We start from the raw sequence: 16,763 nt of genomic DNA on the forward strand, positions 1-16,763 counted from the left end.
GGCCCTGTGCTAAGCACTTTACATACCTTATCTTCAATTTTCTCATTAGTCCTTTGAAGAAGGTTTTAATATCCTCTATTTACAGGAAACAGTGAAGCTCAGAGACGTGTGGTGATTTATCTAAATTTGCATCAACAATAAGTGGAAAACCTGGGATTTGAGCCCAGGTAGCTGGGCTATCACTCCACACTGCTTTTAGATGACATCTGTAATTTAGTCACTTAAAAGGTTAAAAAGTGTGATTATATGGTATTCACACTGAATCTATTCCTTTCTCGTCTCCCTGAGCCAATGAAGAACATTTTGGCACAGATGTCTTTCCCTGACTTTATTGTGAAGTCCTGCAAGATTCCATCTCTCCTTCCACAATCCAGCTGGTGCCATTTAAAAAGCGGACTCCCGCCCCCTCTCACCAGGTCTCAGTCATGAATCTCTTATCCTGCAGGCTGATCTGAACTTCAACTTCGCCCCCTCCGCCCTGCCCCTGCTTCTGCTCCCAGGTTTCTATCCTCATTGCTTTCTCCAGGTTCTTACCTCCCTTTGTTCTCCTGGGCAGCCTGCATGCCAGACATGGTTTTCCTGGCTATGGATGATTTCCATCTTCTTCTTGGCTGTCTTTTCTGCCCCTCTTAGGCTACTCTGGCTCAACTCCATTCCTGGGACAACCTGACTCCCAGTCCTTCCCACCCCAGTACATACAGTCACCTCCTCTCCTCCTGAAGTTTACAACATTCACGAGTGAAGTGGGAAATGCTCTGGGTAGGTCCTGTGTGCCCAGGCACTGCTTGCACTGAGGGTGAAATATGAACAAGGAAACCGTGGTACAAGGGATGGAGACAAGTGAACAGCGTTCTCCAACCATGAGACGAGTGTCCTAATACAGCTGTGCATGGGACCTCAATGTGGCCACAATGAAATAGTCTCCTCCAAAGGTGAAGGGCAGGATTAGAGATAGCTTCACAGATAAGGTAAAGACTTACCTGAATCTCAAAGAATGAGTAGGAGTTGCCATCATTTCCCACCAGCTGGGTTGCTATGGTTATAGCTATGGTGGGCGACTGAAGCCTAAGGAGTAGGGGGTTGAAGGAGAGGTGAGAAAGTGCAAGGGAGGACTTTCCCTAGCTTCTACCCAATCCCTTAAAGTTGAGGGGAAATTCTATTCCTGACTGGAGTTTCACTCTGCCACTACTGGGGAGAAATTCCTTCTTTTCATTTTGTGAAAACTAGGTGGCGGAGGAGGGGAGAGAAGGTTATTGCATGAATAATTGAGTTTCTCATAGTAATAGCTACCAGGTTTTCAAAGGTTAGCTACTGTGCGGGAGAGGTGGCTGTGTGCTGAAGCTTCCCTCTGATTGGATACAATCTTCTCGGTCTGTTCCCAGTTTGCGTTGTTTGAGGCGCCACCTTCTGGCTAGAACTGGAAGTTTTGAAGTCCAATTACCCTGACCACGCGGCTTCATGGCTCCATTCTCCTTTTCCTCTAGGTGTCCTGGAACCCAAGAACCCTGACAGGAGTCTCAAGGTGAAGCTCAGACTGGTTTGGTTTTATTTCATTGGGTTGATTGCAGTGAAGGGAACTGAGTGTGGTGGAAGCTGGCCATGGTGGACAGTGGCCAAATCCAAGTCCTCAGTTCTCAGCTCCTATAGTGACCACAGTTGCTGATGTAGACCTTGCTGTGGATGGAGGTAGAGGAACTCTTCGAAGGTGGGCCACACTCACTTAGTGGGCTCATAGCCAGGGTTCTCACCCAAGGTTCTTATTCCTTTGTGGAATGTCCTCAGGGAACCAGCCTGCTCTGTAGCGGTGATGAGATGCCCAGCTTCTTGAGAACTTCACGAGAGCGTCACAGAAGGGCTGATGCGATCCTTTGTTGTGATAGGGGGCTAGAGCCTAGCAGCAGAAGTGGGGCCCCAACTCACCAGCTCAGCATCTCACTAGCAGCTTTCCAGGGAATTGCCTCCATCAGTGGAGATGCCCTTGTCACCGTTAATAGAGCTGAGCCTCTAGGGTTGCTTTTAGCCACCAACTTATTTATCAACTATACTGACCCGAAGAGTCAGGCCAGATTCAGTCCAGCATCCAGCACTTGAAGGACCCACCCAGAATCGCCATCTTACATTGTCCTTTCTGGTTTATTGTCAATGAGTCCCATACCTATTAACCTCCTGGGATCCATTGCCTTTTCCCTCTTGGGATTATCTTTGGGTTGCCCACATTCACCCCATTATATCCCTCTAATCCCACATCTCAGGGAGAAGGTTTGGGAGGAGGGAAAGGGAATATAGTTTTTCCCCTGAGAATATCCTTGAGTTTGCTCTGCAAACTGGTGCCTAGCTCCGTCTGCCCCCAGAGCCCGGTAAACCAGGAGGGATCTCCTTTGCTAATTAAACTGCAGGCCCACTGGGTGTTTCCTTAGGTAAGGAAGACTGTAAAGAGATCTTCAAAGTTTGTCTACACCAAACTGCCAACAGCTGCTTTTGCCAAATCAGAAAGAAAGGAAAAAAATTTGTCACGCATAGATTATTTCATTTAATCTTCACAATGACCCTATGAAGTAGGTATTATTATCTTCATTTTATAAGTTAAGAATATGAAGGCCCAGACACAAAAAGTAGCTTGTTCATGTTTTCAGTGATTGGTGGCCAAGCAGAGATTCCAAACCAGCTGTGTTGGACTCAAAAGCCCTTTGCACATGCTACCATGAAAGAGCTTCCCATCCTTAAAAGGTAGTGTTCACCTAAGAATAAGCAGCAATGAATGCCACAATTAAGAATGATTTTCCTATTGGCCCACTGATACTATTTCCATTTGGTTTTGTTCTGTATTTGTTATGGGCTGAGCTGTGTATCTGCACCCCTTCCCCAGTTCATATGTTGAAGTCCTAACCCCTAATAACTCAAAATGTGACTGTGTTTGGAGATATGGCCTTTAAAGAGGCAATTCAGGTAAAATAAGGTCACATAGGTGGGTCCTAATCCAAATGACTGGTGTCCTTACAATAAAAAGAGATAAGGGCAGATATGCACAGAGGGAAGAACTTGTGAGGACGTAGGAAGAAGGTGACTATTATGGACCACATGTCTTCTCTCCAAATTCTCATGCTGGAAACCTAATGCCCAGGGATGGTATTAGGAGGTTGGGCCTTTGGGAGGTAATTAAGTCTGGGGGTGGAGTCCTCATGTTGGGATTACTGTCTTTATAAGAAGGGACACAAGAGAGCTTGTTTCCTCTTCTTGCCCCTCTGTCATGTGAGGATAGCATGAGAAGACAGCCATCTGCAAGCCAGGAAAGAGGCTTTCACCGGACGCTGGGTCTACTGGCACCTTGGTCTTAGACTTCCCAGTTTCCTTAATTTGGGGAGTAAGTGTTTGTTATCTAAGACACCCAGTTAATGCCAGTTTGTTACAGCATCCCAAACAAAGGCAACAACCATCTGCAAGTCGGGGAGAGAGGCCAGAGTGATCCAATCCTGCCAAATATTTTGATTTTGAACTTCTAGCCTCCAGAACCATGAGAAAACAAATTTCTGTGGTTTAAGCCGCCCATTCTGTGGCACACTTTGTTATAACGATCCTAGCAAACTCACACAGAATTTATAGCTCTTGTGACTGATTGTATTTACCATGGAATGGGTAAAGTGGATTTCCATAAAGTATAAGCAGTTCTGTGAGCTTTCTGTAACAGTATTGCTGTTTCTAAGAGTATTTTTTCCCAGATGCAAGGAGAAAAGACTGGAAAATGAAAGAGGTTATTCTGTCATTGTGTTTTCTTTTTCTTTGTGGTCTTAAGCTTAGCTGCCATTTAAAGCATTTAAAGTACTCTGAAAGTGAAAAGCACTCTGAAAGTGAAAAGTTTCACACACATTTAATCCTCAAAATTATCCTACGAAGTGACTCTTGTTTGCATTTTGCAGTTGGGGAAACTGAGTCATAAAAAGGACAATGAATTTGTGAAATTTTACAGAGTAAGTGGCAGTAAAAACCCAAGTTTTTAACTTCTGTGACTTTGAACACTGTTATTCACTTCCCTCTTCCCCAGTTGATTACTACAAATAAAGGAGCAGAGAGAAAGACCAGGTCTTGCCCACTCAAGGCATGGTCCCTGGACCAACAGCAGGCATGACTGGGAGCTTGTTAGAACTGCAGAAATTCAATCTTCCCCTAAATATTCATAATCAAGATCTGCATTTTAACAAGATCCCCTGATAGAATCAGCTGTCTAATTTGCAGGACCCAATCCAAAATGAAAATGCAAAGCCCCCAGTTTAACATTCACAAGATTTTCAAGATGGTAGCAGCAGAGCATTAAAGTAAGTATGGCTACAATTACACAAGTCTCACAGCCATGGAACCAGCCCTGCCCACAGGTGGTACGAATGCACGAATGCATGGTAACGAATGAGAAGTACTGTCCCGGAAGATTCCATGATACAACCCTTCACCAGGGGGATATTTTCACTTTTGTTTTATTTTATTTTTATTTAAAAAATTCAAATGTTGCATTTGTACTCCTCAACCATCAATTGGCTTTACTATAAAATAACAATTCTCAGAAGGCTGAGGCAGGAGGATCTCAGGTTCAAAGCCAGCCTCAGTAACAGTGAGATGCTAAGCAACGCAGTGAGACCTTGTCTCTAAATAGAATTAAAAAAAAAAAAAAATCTCTGAAAAAGTTTTGAAGGAAAATTGATACTCCCAAATGATACACCCACCATATTTACTTATAGCATGGCTAATCCATGGCACTCTGCCTATCCAGGAAGTATGTGCAGCCCAGCACGAAAAGCCTGGACTTCACCCATCCTAGATACAGACTGCAAAGCTCTCTAGTAGGTGATTTTGACAGAATCACCCTGTACAAATGTCATGCCCACTCTTTTTTTTTTTTTTTTTTCAGTACCAAGGATTGAACCCTGGGGCTCCTTAACCACTGAGCCATATCCCCAGCCCTTTTTAATACTTTATTTAAAGATAGGGTCTCACTGAGTTGCTTAGGGCCTCACTAAGTTGCTGAGACTTGCGGTCCTCCTGCTTCAACCTCCTGAGCTGCTGCGGTTATAGGTGTACACCACCACGCCCGACTCTCATTCCCCTTTCTTACAAGAAGCTGAGCGCTCTTGTGGCATCAACCTGAACCAGTTCTTTAAGTTCTCCGAACCTCAGTTTTCTCATCTAGAAAATGAAAAGAGGGATAGCACCTATCTCGGAGAGATGTTGTGAAGTTTAAATGAATAATATATAAAAATAAATTCGGGGAACATTTCCTGGCCTATGTTAAATGTTCAATAAATGTTAGCTTTTACCACAGTCTCGAGATGAGGTTCTTGTTGCACATTGAGACAAAGAGAATGTCACAAGGAGAATTTGCCCAGCTTGCAGACAGAGCCCCAGGGGATAGTATTTACACTGATGAGTTGGTCCTGACCTGGAGTCTGCTCTTCATTCTGTAGGTGTGGAAATGTGATTTTGTCAGCATGCTGAGAGTGAAGCTATAAATTTGGGGGTGTGCTTACAATACTGGACATCAGTGGTGTGTGTGTGTGTGTGTGTGTGTGTGTGTAGAAGGGAGGGGGACTAAGAGAGAGATGAACTCAAGGAGGGTGATGAGGGAGGAAGGAGGGAGAGGGAGAACTAGTAGTTTAGAGTTTGGTAAGGATAACCTTTATATTTTTTTTTCCAGTAAAAGCAACTGTTTTCACAAAGAACTTGAAGGTCACCAGAAACATCAGTGACAAGATGGTCTCAAGGGGCTGTCGGGTCTCAGCTCTGACACCAAATCACTTTGTGGGTCGCATCTTCTCAAACCGCCAGAGCTGGGTAGCGCTGTGGCGTACTTTAGCCTCAAGGGGGCGCTCAAAGCTTCGGTACTAGGGACTAACCAGCATCCAACTGGGGCTAGTCTTCTGGATTTAAGCACAGGCAGGGGAGTTTTGGAGAGAAGTAGGTTTGCCGGTGGATAGACTGTGCTTAGGAAAATTAGATTTTTTTTTTTTTATTTCTGCTAGTCTGGGCATGTGGGAGCTTGAGAGATGCATTTGGGGACTTTGTTGAGGAATTTTTTTAACTTCTCAATTTCTGTAATTGAATACAGCAATTAAATACATATATGGTTTTAAAAGTTAAGCATGACTAATGTAAAAATTTCAAATATTATAGGAAATAATGACTTTCAAATTGAAAGTTCCCTGTGTTATTCACTGTCATGCACCACTCCCCCCAAAGGGGAACGGAACACACACTTAAGAGTTGGGTGTGTTTATTATGACTTTATTAACTAACTCACTAGCTAAACAACTAAATATGTATACAAGAACACATGCATAGAGGTTTTTGCATAAATACGAATGCTGACATTTAAATTCACAAATATAACCTGAACTGTAAAGCAAGCTGCAAAGCTTGTGCCTTGTGAACCAGATCATTCTCTTCTCATGAGTGAGTAGCACAAAAAGACATATTATTAGAAGTTCATGATCTGAATGTGAAACCAAAACAGAGGAGGTGAGTTAATTTTCTGCAGTCTGTCAGCTAAGAGGACATACCATCTGGGGACAAGTATCTCACAGATCACATTTTGGACAATGTTGATTTCTATGTCATTTTGAGGTTTCCTTAACACACAAATTATGACTAGATTATATTGTTTCTTTATTTTCCCCCTTACATGTGGATGAAAATAGTTTTCTTTAACCTACATATGAGTTCTTCGAAAAGATGCTTCATGACCTATTTAAATGATTAAAACCATCCATTTTTAAACTCATGTTTTAAAAGAAAGTGGTGAAAGGGAAATTTTAAACATTTTTTCTCTTTTTTAAAAAAATTATTTGTTGGTTTTAGATATACATGACAGTAAGGTGTATTTTGACATTATACATACATGGGGTGCAACCCATTATAATTTTGATCCCATTCCTGTGTGTTGAATATGATGTGGGGTTACACTGGTCATGTATTCATATATGAACATAGGAGAGTTATGTCTAATTCATTCTACTGTCTTTCCTATTCTCACCCCTTCCCATCCCTTCATTCCCCTTTGTCTAATATAATGAACTCTACCCTCCCTTGTGGTGGGTTAGCATCCATATATCAAAGAGAACATTTGACCTTTACTTTCTTGGGACTGGCTTATTTTACTTAGCATGATATTCCCCAGTTCCATCCATTTACTGGAAAATGTCATAATTTCACTCTTTTTTATGGCTGAATAATATTCCATTATGTATATGTACCACATTTTTTTTATCCATTCATCTGTTGAAGAGTACCTAGGTTGGTTCCATAGCTTGGCTATTGTGAATTGAGTTGCTATAAACACTGATGTGGCTGCATAATTGTAGTATGCTGATTTTAATCTCTTTGGGTATAAGCTGAGGAGGGGGATAACTGGATCAAATGGTGCTTCCATTCCAAGTTTCCTAAGGAATCTCCATGCTGTTTTCCAGAGTGGTTGTACCAATTTGCAGTCCCACCAACAATGTAAGAGTGTAGCTTTTCCCTCACATCCTTGACAACATTTTTTGTTACTTTGTATTCTTGATAATTGCCATTCTGACTGGAGGGAAATGGAATCTCAGTGTAATTTGAATTTGTTGAACATTTTTTCATATATTTGTTGATCGATTGTATTTCTTCCTCTGTGAAGTGCCTGTTTATTTCCTTTGCCCATTTATTATTGACTGGGTTATTTATTTATTATTTTTGTTTTGTTTTGTTTTGTTTTTGTTTTTTTGGTGTTAAGTGTTTTGAGTTCTTTGTATATCCTGAAGATTAATGCTCTATCTTAGGTGCAAGTGGTAAAGATTTTCTCCCATTCTGTATGCTCTCTGTTCATGTTCTTGATTGTTACCTTTGCTCTGAAGAAGTTTTTTAGTTTGATGCCATCCCATTTATTGGTTCTTGATTTGACTTCTTGTGCTTTAAGAATCTTATTGAGGGGCTGGGAGATAGCTCAGTTGGTAGAGTGCTTGCCTGTCAAGCACAAGGCTCTGAGTTCAATCCCCAGCACAAAAAAAAAAAAAAAAGAAAAAAAAAAATCTTATTGAGGAAGTCTGTTCCTGAGACAATACGATGAGGAGTTGGGCCTACTTTTTCTTCTAGTAGGCGCAGAGTCTCTGGTGTAATGCGAAGGTCTTTGTTCCACTCTGAGTTGAGTTTTGTGCAGGATGAGATATAGGGGTTCAGTTTCAATCTACTACATAGGAATATCCAGTTTTCCCAGCCACCATTTGTTGAAGAGGCTCTTTTCTCCAATGTATGTTGATGGTGCCTTTGCCGAGCATGAGATAACTGTATTTAAGTGGGTTTGTCTTTGTGTCTTCTATTGTGTTTCATTTGTCTTCAAGTCTATTTTTGTGCCAATACTGTTAGGTTGGAAAAAAGAGGCATGCAGTTATGGTTCGTCGCTAGCTCCCAGAAACGCTCCACAGATACAGGTCTCATACAAAGAACCATTTATTTGCGCAGACAAATTCACGTCTGCACGGGGAAAGGGGGAAAAGCAAAGAGGGAAGATGGCGTACTGTTCATCTCAGACATAGGAATTTCCCCGGCTGAGAGGAACCAATCGCAGAGGAGAATTCTTACAGACTGACTGATGGGCCAATGACATAGTGGTACGTAATGCTGGAGGCAGGAAGCAACGTAAGCCGGAAATTCCTGTAATGTGAGAGGCGGGGAAACGCAGATTGACAGGTGGTCGGGAGGTGGGAAATTCCTATCACGGGAGAGAAAGATGGCTTTATATCTTACAAATACCATGCCATTTTTGTTACTATAGCTCTGTAGTATAATTTAAGGTCTGGTATTGTGATGCCTCCTGGTTCACTTTTTTTCACTAAAAATTGCTTTGGCTATTCTGGGCCTCTTATTTTTCCAGATGAATTTCATGACTTTTCTTTCTTTCTTTCTTTCTTTCTGTGCTGGGGATTGAACCCAGGGCCTTGTGCTTGAGAGGCAAGCAGTCTGCCAACTGAGCTATAGCCCTAGCCCCTGCTTTTACTATTTCTATGAAGAATGTCATTGGGATTTTAATAGGAATTGCATTAAATTTGTATAATACTTTTGGTAGTACAGCATTTTGACAGTATTAATTCTGCCTATCCAAGAACATGGGAGGTCTTTCCATTTTCTAAGGTCTTCTTCAACTTCTTTCTTTACTTTTCTGTAGTTTTTATTGTAGAAGTCTTTCATCTCTTTTGTTAGATTGAGTCCCAAGTATTTTTTTTTAATGCTATCATGAATGGAATAGTTTTCCTGACTTCTTTTTCAGCTGATTTTTCATTGTTATATAGGAATGCAATTGATTTGTGGGTGTTAATTTTATATCCTGCTGCTTTGCTGAATTCACTTATGAGTTCAAGAAGCTTTTTGGTGGACTTTTTTTGGTCTTCTAAATATAGACTCATGTTGTTGGCAAATAGTGATAGTTTGAGCTTTTCTTTTCCTATTTGTATCCCTTTAATTTTTTTTTTTTTTTTTTTGTCTAATTGCTCTGGCTAAGGTTTCAAGGACAATGTTGAATAGAAGTGGTAAAAGACGGCATCCTTGTCTTGTTCCAGTTTTTAGAGGGAACGCTTCCAATTTTTTTCCATTTAGAATGATGTCAGCCTTGGTTTTAGCATATATAGCTTTTACAATGTTGAGGTATGTTCCTACCATCTCTAGTCTTTCTAGTATTTCAAACATGAAAGGATGCTTGAATTTTGTCAAATGCTTTTTCTGCATCTATTGAGATAATCATGTGGTTCTTGTCTTTAAGTCTGTTGATGTGATATATTACATTTATTGATTTCCGTATGTTGAACCAACCTTGTGATACCGCTGTTTATTGGTGACCAGTTCTGTTTCCTTAAATGTCGAAGTTTGAACATTACAGAAGCACACCAAGGCAAGCATATTAAGGTTTTATCTAAAGGTAATAATACAGACTTCTCCTAGGAGGGAGAAGAAAGTTCTGGCTGATGTTCTAGAATCCCAAGAAGTGAGCTCACCCTACATCTTTTATAGATTAGGGTTTCTTTTGTTCTCCTGTTCTCTCCCTCTTATCTTTATAGTTCCTGCCTACTAGGCAGGAAGTTACTAGGCCCAGGAGATGCAAAAAGGTGACATGGCAAAAAAGGTGAGAAGCAGATGGCAGGGGGGGAGGGCCTGGAGGGAAGATTCAGGCAGGTAGGGACCCAGGGGGCATTAATTAGCAATTCTCTGCCTGTAGTTTTTTTTGGGGGGAAGGGTAGTTAGGCAGGTAATCTTGGTGATCAAAAAGACACTGGAGACACTGACATTCCAATCTCCCAGGGGCTGTCTCCAACTTCCCAGACTCAGATGGCCTTCATTTCTCCATTCGACCAGATTTCTTATTCTGTATTAACTGTCCTCAATTCTGGCTTCACTTGCATCCCACTATCATTTTTTTTAATTTAATTTTTTTTGGGGTACTGGGGATTGAACTCAGGAGCACTTGACCACTGAGCCACATCCCCAGCCCTATTTTGTATTTTGTTTAGAGGCAGAGTCTCACTGAATTGCTTAGTGCCTCCCGTTGCTGAGGCTAGCTTTGAACTTGTGATCCTCCTGTCTCAGCCTCCCCAGCTGCTGGGATTACAGGCCTGTGCCACTGTGCCCGGCTTTTAAATATGTTTTTGTAAGAAATTTTCCAGGATTTTATTAAGAATTTTTGCACCTATGATTATGAGGGAATATTAGTCTGAAATGTTCTTTCCTTGAGGTGTCTTTGTCTCATTTTGGTACCAGGGTGATACTAGTTTCATAGAATTGAGTTTGGAAGGGTTTTCCCTTTTTCTATTCATGGAATAATTTAAGGGTTATTGGTATTACTTCTTCTTTGAAGGCCTGATAAACCTGGCTGAGAATTCATCTGGTCCTGGGTTTTTCTTTGTTGGTAGACTTTTGATGGTGTCTTCAATTTCATTACTTCAAATTCATCTGTTTAAATTTTCTGTCTTCCTGTTTAAATTTGGGTAGGTCATATGCCTCTAGAAATCTGTTAATGTCATCATGATTATTTTATTGGAGTATGCACTGTGACCTGCCCGGCCAAACCCTACAAACCAGTGAGGGGCGATGGGGGATTAAGAAAGACACACACATATAGAAAGAAAGTTGAGATCTGGTGGAACACTGCACTCTGATGTAGAAATAGTGACAGAGCTGGTCCAGCAAGTTTATTATATAGGGTCTCATAATCAGGAACTTAAAGAATATAGAGGCATTGTTCTTTGTGCAATAGAAAGTTATAGGGCTAGAAACTTTCTTATAGCTATTTTACTGTTGCAGTGCTAGGTATTTCTTGTTGCTCCCAGGAAACCCATTGTCCAAAGTTTATTTTAAGAGAGCAGGCCTGAAGGTTACAGCATTGGTGAAACATTGTAGTTATCTTGCTATGTTGAGAATCCTCTATCCCTGGGACATGGTGTCTGAGCTCTAGGCCAAGAATTGAATGGCTCTGTGACTAGCACAGAACCTCCTTTTAAACCTCCTTTTAGCCCATGCAACTGGGCCATCTCAAATGTTGCCCTTACATTGAGAGTATTCTCAGAGAGGCATTGCCTCTATCACAGGATAGTTTCAAAACCCAAAATTCAGTTGCAACTCCCAAAAAGTATAGATTTTCAGAATAGTTTCTGATTATCATCTGAATTTTAATAGTGTCCATGGTGATATTTCCTTTTTCATCACAAATTTTAGTGATTTGAGTTTTCTCTTTTTCTTCATTAACTTGGCTAAGGGTTTATCAATTTTATTTATTTTTTTCAAAGAACCAACTTTTTGCTTCATCTATTTTTTGAAATCATTGTTTTTGTTTCAATTTCATTGATTTTGGCTCTGATTTTAATTATTTCCTATCTTCTACTGCTTTTAGTGTTGATTTGTTCTTTTTCTATGGCTTTGAGATATAATTATTTGGTGGCTTTCTATTCTTTTGAAGAATGTGCTCAGTGCAATGAACTTTCCTCTTAGCATGGTCTTCATAGTGTTCCATAGATTTTAATATGTTGTGTCACTATTCTCACTGACCTCTAAGTATTTTTTAATTTCATCCCTAGTTTCTTCCACCATGCATTGGTCATTCAATAGTGTATTATTTAGTCTCCATGTGTTAGAGTAGCTTTATTTTTTATTTTGTTGTTGATTTCTAATTTCACTCCTTATGATCTTATAGAATGCAAAGTATTACCTCTACTTTTTTGTATTTGCTAAGAATTGCTTTGTGGCATAAGATATGGTCTATTTTAGAGAAGGATCCATGTGCTGCTGAAAGAAAGTATATTCAGTCTTCGATGGGTGAAATAGTCTATATATGTCTGTTAAGCCTAAATTATTAATAGTAATCATTAGTTCTATAGTTATTTTATTTAGTTTTTGTTTGGAGGATCTATCTAGTGATGAGAGAGGTGTGTTAAAGTCACCTAGTATTATTGTGTTGTGGTCCATTTGCATCTTGAAATTGAGAAGGGTTTGTTTGGTACATACAGATACTCCATTGGTTAGGGCATAAATATTTATGATTGCTATTTCTTGTTGATGTATAATTCCCTTAAGCAGTATGAAATGACCTTGGTCCCTTCCAATTAACTTTGGCTTGAAGTCTACTTTATCTGATATAAGGATAGAAACCCCTGCTTGTTTACAAGATCCATATGAATGATATGTTTTTTCCCATGCTTTCACCTTCAGTCTGTGTACGTCTTTGCTTATGACTTGAGACTCTTGGAGACAGCATATTGTTGGGTCTTGTTTTTTAATCCAATCTGCCAGTCTACATCTTTTAGGCCATTTACATTCAATGTTATTATTGAGATATAGTTTTTATTTCCTGTCATTTTGATTTATTTCTGGTTTTTAATTCAAATTAGTTTCTCCTTTGATTAACTATTCTTCTAGTGTAGTTCTTCCCTTTGTTGTTTTTCACTTTTATTTTTCATTTCTTCTTCATGAAGTATTTTATTGAGTATGTTTAGTAGTACAAGCTTTCTCGTTGTGAATTCTTTTAACCTTTTTTAACTTTAGTTTATCATGGAAGGTTTTTATTTCATTGTCAATTCTGAAGCTTAACTTCACTTGGTATAGGATTCTTGGCTGGCATTCATTTTCTTTCAGAGCTTGGTATATATTATTCCAAGACCTTGTAGCTTTAAGGGTCTGGGTTGAGAAATCGGCTGCGATCCGGATTGTTTTTCCTCTAAATGTTACTGTCGCTTTCCTCTGGCAGCCTTTAAAATACTATCCTTATTCTGCATGTGAGTCGTTTTCATAACAATGTGCCTTGGTGTGAGTCTGTTGTAATTTTGTATATTTGGGGTCCTGTAGGTCTCTTGTATTTGGTTTTCCATTTTATTCTTAAAGTTTGAGAAATTTTCTGATATCATTTCATTGAAAAGATTGTGCATTCCTTTGGTTTGTATCTATGAGTCTTCATCTATCCCAATAAATCTTAAGTTTGGTCTTTTTGTGTTATCCCATATTTTTGGAAGTTCTGTTCATGGTCTCTTAACATCTTTTCCCTATGGTCAACTTTATTTTCTAGACTACATATTTTGTCTTCATTGCCTGAAACTCAGTCTTCCAAGTGGTCTAGTCTATTGGTGATGCCTTCCATTGAATTTTTAATTTGCTTTATTGGTTCCTTCATTTCGAGAATTTCTGAACTCCAAAGTGTTCTTCATATCCTCCACTAGAGGGCATCTGAGAGTTATCTAGCAAAAACACTCGGGTAACCAAATTTAAAAATCTGAGCCAGAAACCACAGATCTAAAGTGATATAGGAGCACACACACACACACACACACACACACTTCTGGAACATTACTAACCAAATTCAGTTTACTCAAAGATGGCCACGTTCCCCCACCACCAAGTTGCTGCATTCTGGTATTTTCTCATTTGTAGACTGCCTCACTTTTGAACAATATTTGTATCTTGTCTAGAGAGAAGGATGTGAGCATTTTACAATATATTAAATGTGAGTGTTTTTCTCATGAAAATTGTGATATTTAAATTTATCAGAAAAGGTTGTTAATTTTGTCATCATAATTCCAGAATGATTTCTCTATTTTTTTTTTTTTTTGTAATTAGTATATAACTCAGGATTCACCCTGAACAGTGTCATGAAAGAAGAAGTTGTTTTTCTTTTATTAGGTTCATTTTCTACTTCTCACTCCTGTTTTAGGTTCCAGTAAGGATCAATCAATAGATTGGAATAGTTCAAATAGCCAGGAGTAAGGAAAGTCATCAGTGCTGTGTTATGACAATAATTATTAATTATGGTGTGTATAAATTATAACACTTATGTAATCGCATTAGGAATGCTTTTACAAAAATGACCACCTAAGTGTCAGTTCCTGTGCTATATGAATGATGAATAAGAAAAAAGTACTAGTTCTTAGGGGACTATGATTTGGTGTGTTTGGGATGAAGAGACCCATAATCAAAGACTTAGAGGGTAAGGATTATGGGTATGGGCTTTGGTGTCAGAAGTTCAGACTCTCTGTGTTTGTTGTATGACCTTGAGCAAATTATTCCAACTCCATCTGAACCTTGGTTTTGTCTCTGTTAAATGAGGATAATTACCTACCTTAATTTTATTGTGAAAATCAAGTGAGATGATGAACATAAAGCCTTGACACCTAGTACTGAGTATGACATTTGATACAGGATAGTAGCAGTGGTGGTTGGCATTCATATTGCTTTCTTTGTGTAACAGGTTACAGCCCATTCATTGTAGACTGGCCCAGTGAGCCACCACCCAGATGAGGTTGAAGTACCATTCCAGGGTCAGACAATTTTTCTGGTCAAGAAAGATTTAGCCACATCCCAGTAGTTTAATTTTCTGGATAGCCCATTGGTTTTTGACTGCCTGGCATGTGGAAAAAATCACTGAGAAGAACTCTTTCCTCCCTTATAAGAATTATAATAGCTACAACTAATTGAGTGCCTACTGTGGATTAGAGGTTTGGTACATGAAGCAAAACAACAATTTTTGACACAGGAGACTTTTTCTTACTGCTATGCACTTCAAAAAAGGATTTGGTTCTGGGACTGATCCACGTGGGACTTTGGATTGATATGGTTGCAAAAATATCTCTTTATTTACTTCCTTGCAAGTTAGGTATTAGTGTAACCATGTTTTGCAGAAAATGCGATTAAAGTTTAGAGGGTGTTATAATTTAGATTTGGAATGTCCCCCAAAGGCCCATGTATTAAAAGCTTGGTCCCCAGCTTGGTGCAATTGGGAGGTGGGTGGAAACTTCACGAGGTGAGTCCTACTGGGAGATCTTCTGTTCCCCAAGGGGGCGTGCCCTTGTAGGGATCATGGGACCCTCCCCCTTCCTTTCTCTCTTTTGCTTTCCAGTCCTGGGATGAGTGCTTTGTTGCCTTATGCACTCCCTTACCATGATGGGCTGCCTCATCACAGCCCAAAAGCAATAGGGCCAACTGACCATGGACTGAAACCTTCAAAACTGTGAGCCCAAATAAGCTGGTTTTCCACTGAACTATATTTGTCTCAGGTATTTGTTACAGAAACAGAAGGCTAACTATCATAGAGAGGTTCTCTATGTGGTCCGTTGGAGACAGGAGGCCACAACTTGAATCCATGGCCATTCAACTCCAAAGCTCACTCTGGAGTCACTCTACCTAAATCACACACAGGTGTGCCGCTGTGAACGAGGTGTGGACCATCGTTGCCGGGGACTTGGCTTGGAATCTGCTCAATGGTTTACAGGTTTGTCATCTTAGGCTGGTTACTTAACAGCTAGCAGTCTGCTTTTCTCCATTTGTAAAGCCAGGGGTAATAATAGCCTCTTCCTCAAAGTTTGCTCCGAGGATTATGTGATAATATATGTGGGACATGTAGCATGGACCTGGCAAATGGAAGGGACCCAATAAATGTTAGTTATTATTATAATATACCATGTTGGCCTCTGAGAGGGATACTTTGGTATCTGTCTGAGCCCGTTTCACTGCTAGCACCAGAAACATATATCCTGTCTTGGAAATGTCTCACATAATGGATTGTGTCTGTTTAACTCCGTCTGTACTGTGCTTTGAAGATCAGGCATCTACGAAATGCCTTGGATGATGCTATTACCCAACTGCATGAGTGGGTTTGATAGCTTTTCCGAAGGGCTGGTATTTCAGTTGTGCAACTGTAACTGCTTCACGGCAATAGAAAAGATTTATTTTGGGGACCCCAATCAACCCTCAGTCCTATTTCTCAAACTCTACTACATCACAAGATGTCAAAGTCATGCAGTATTAGCGTTTGGTCAAAGGTGCTGGTGGCATTTTGCAGATGTAATGACACATGTTGTCTAAGATGGCTTTGTGATGCTTTCTGCCCCATGCCCTGTTCACTCTTTAAGACCTTGCTGATGGGAAAAGTCGGCTGGAAGCTCACCTAGGGGGCAGGGAAGGACAAAACACTTGCTTTTCAACTTGGTAGGAAAATGGGGCCTTGGGTTGGGGTAAAAGTTGCCACACAGGGAAGGAAAGGGCCTAGTGACCACCTCTGCTCCGACCCAAGGAGGGCAAAGAAAAGGATCTCCCACAATTAAAAAAGAATAAAACATAACGAAGTCATTTCTGGATATGTATGATTGCCCTACTCCAAAAGGGGAAACAGGAATAAGGTTAGAGGGCAGAGGACAAAGGAGGGGTTTTCTATTAGAGGACCAACTGCTGTCAGGGAGGTAAACAATAAAGCAATCATTTAAAAACTGGGTTGAGTGGCTGGGGTTGTG

The sequence above is a fragment of the Sciurus vulgaris genome (assembly GCF_902686455.1).
Source record: "Sciurus vulgaris genome assembly, chromosome: 11".
NCBI lineage: Eukaryota > Metazoa > Chordata > Mammalia > Rodentia > Sciuridae > Sciurus > Sciurus vulgaris.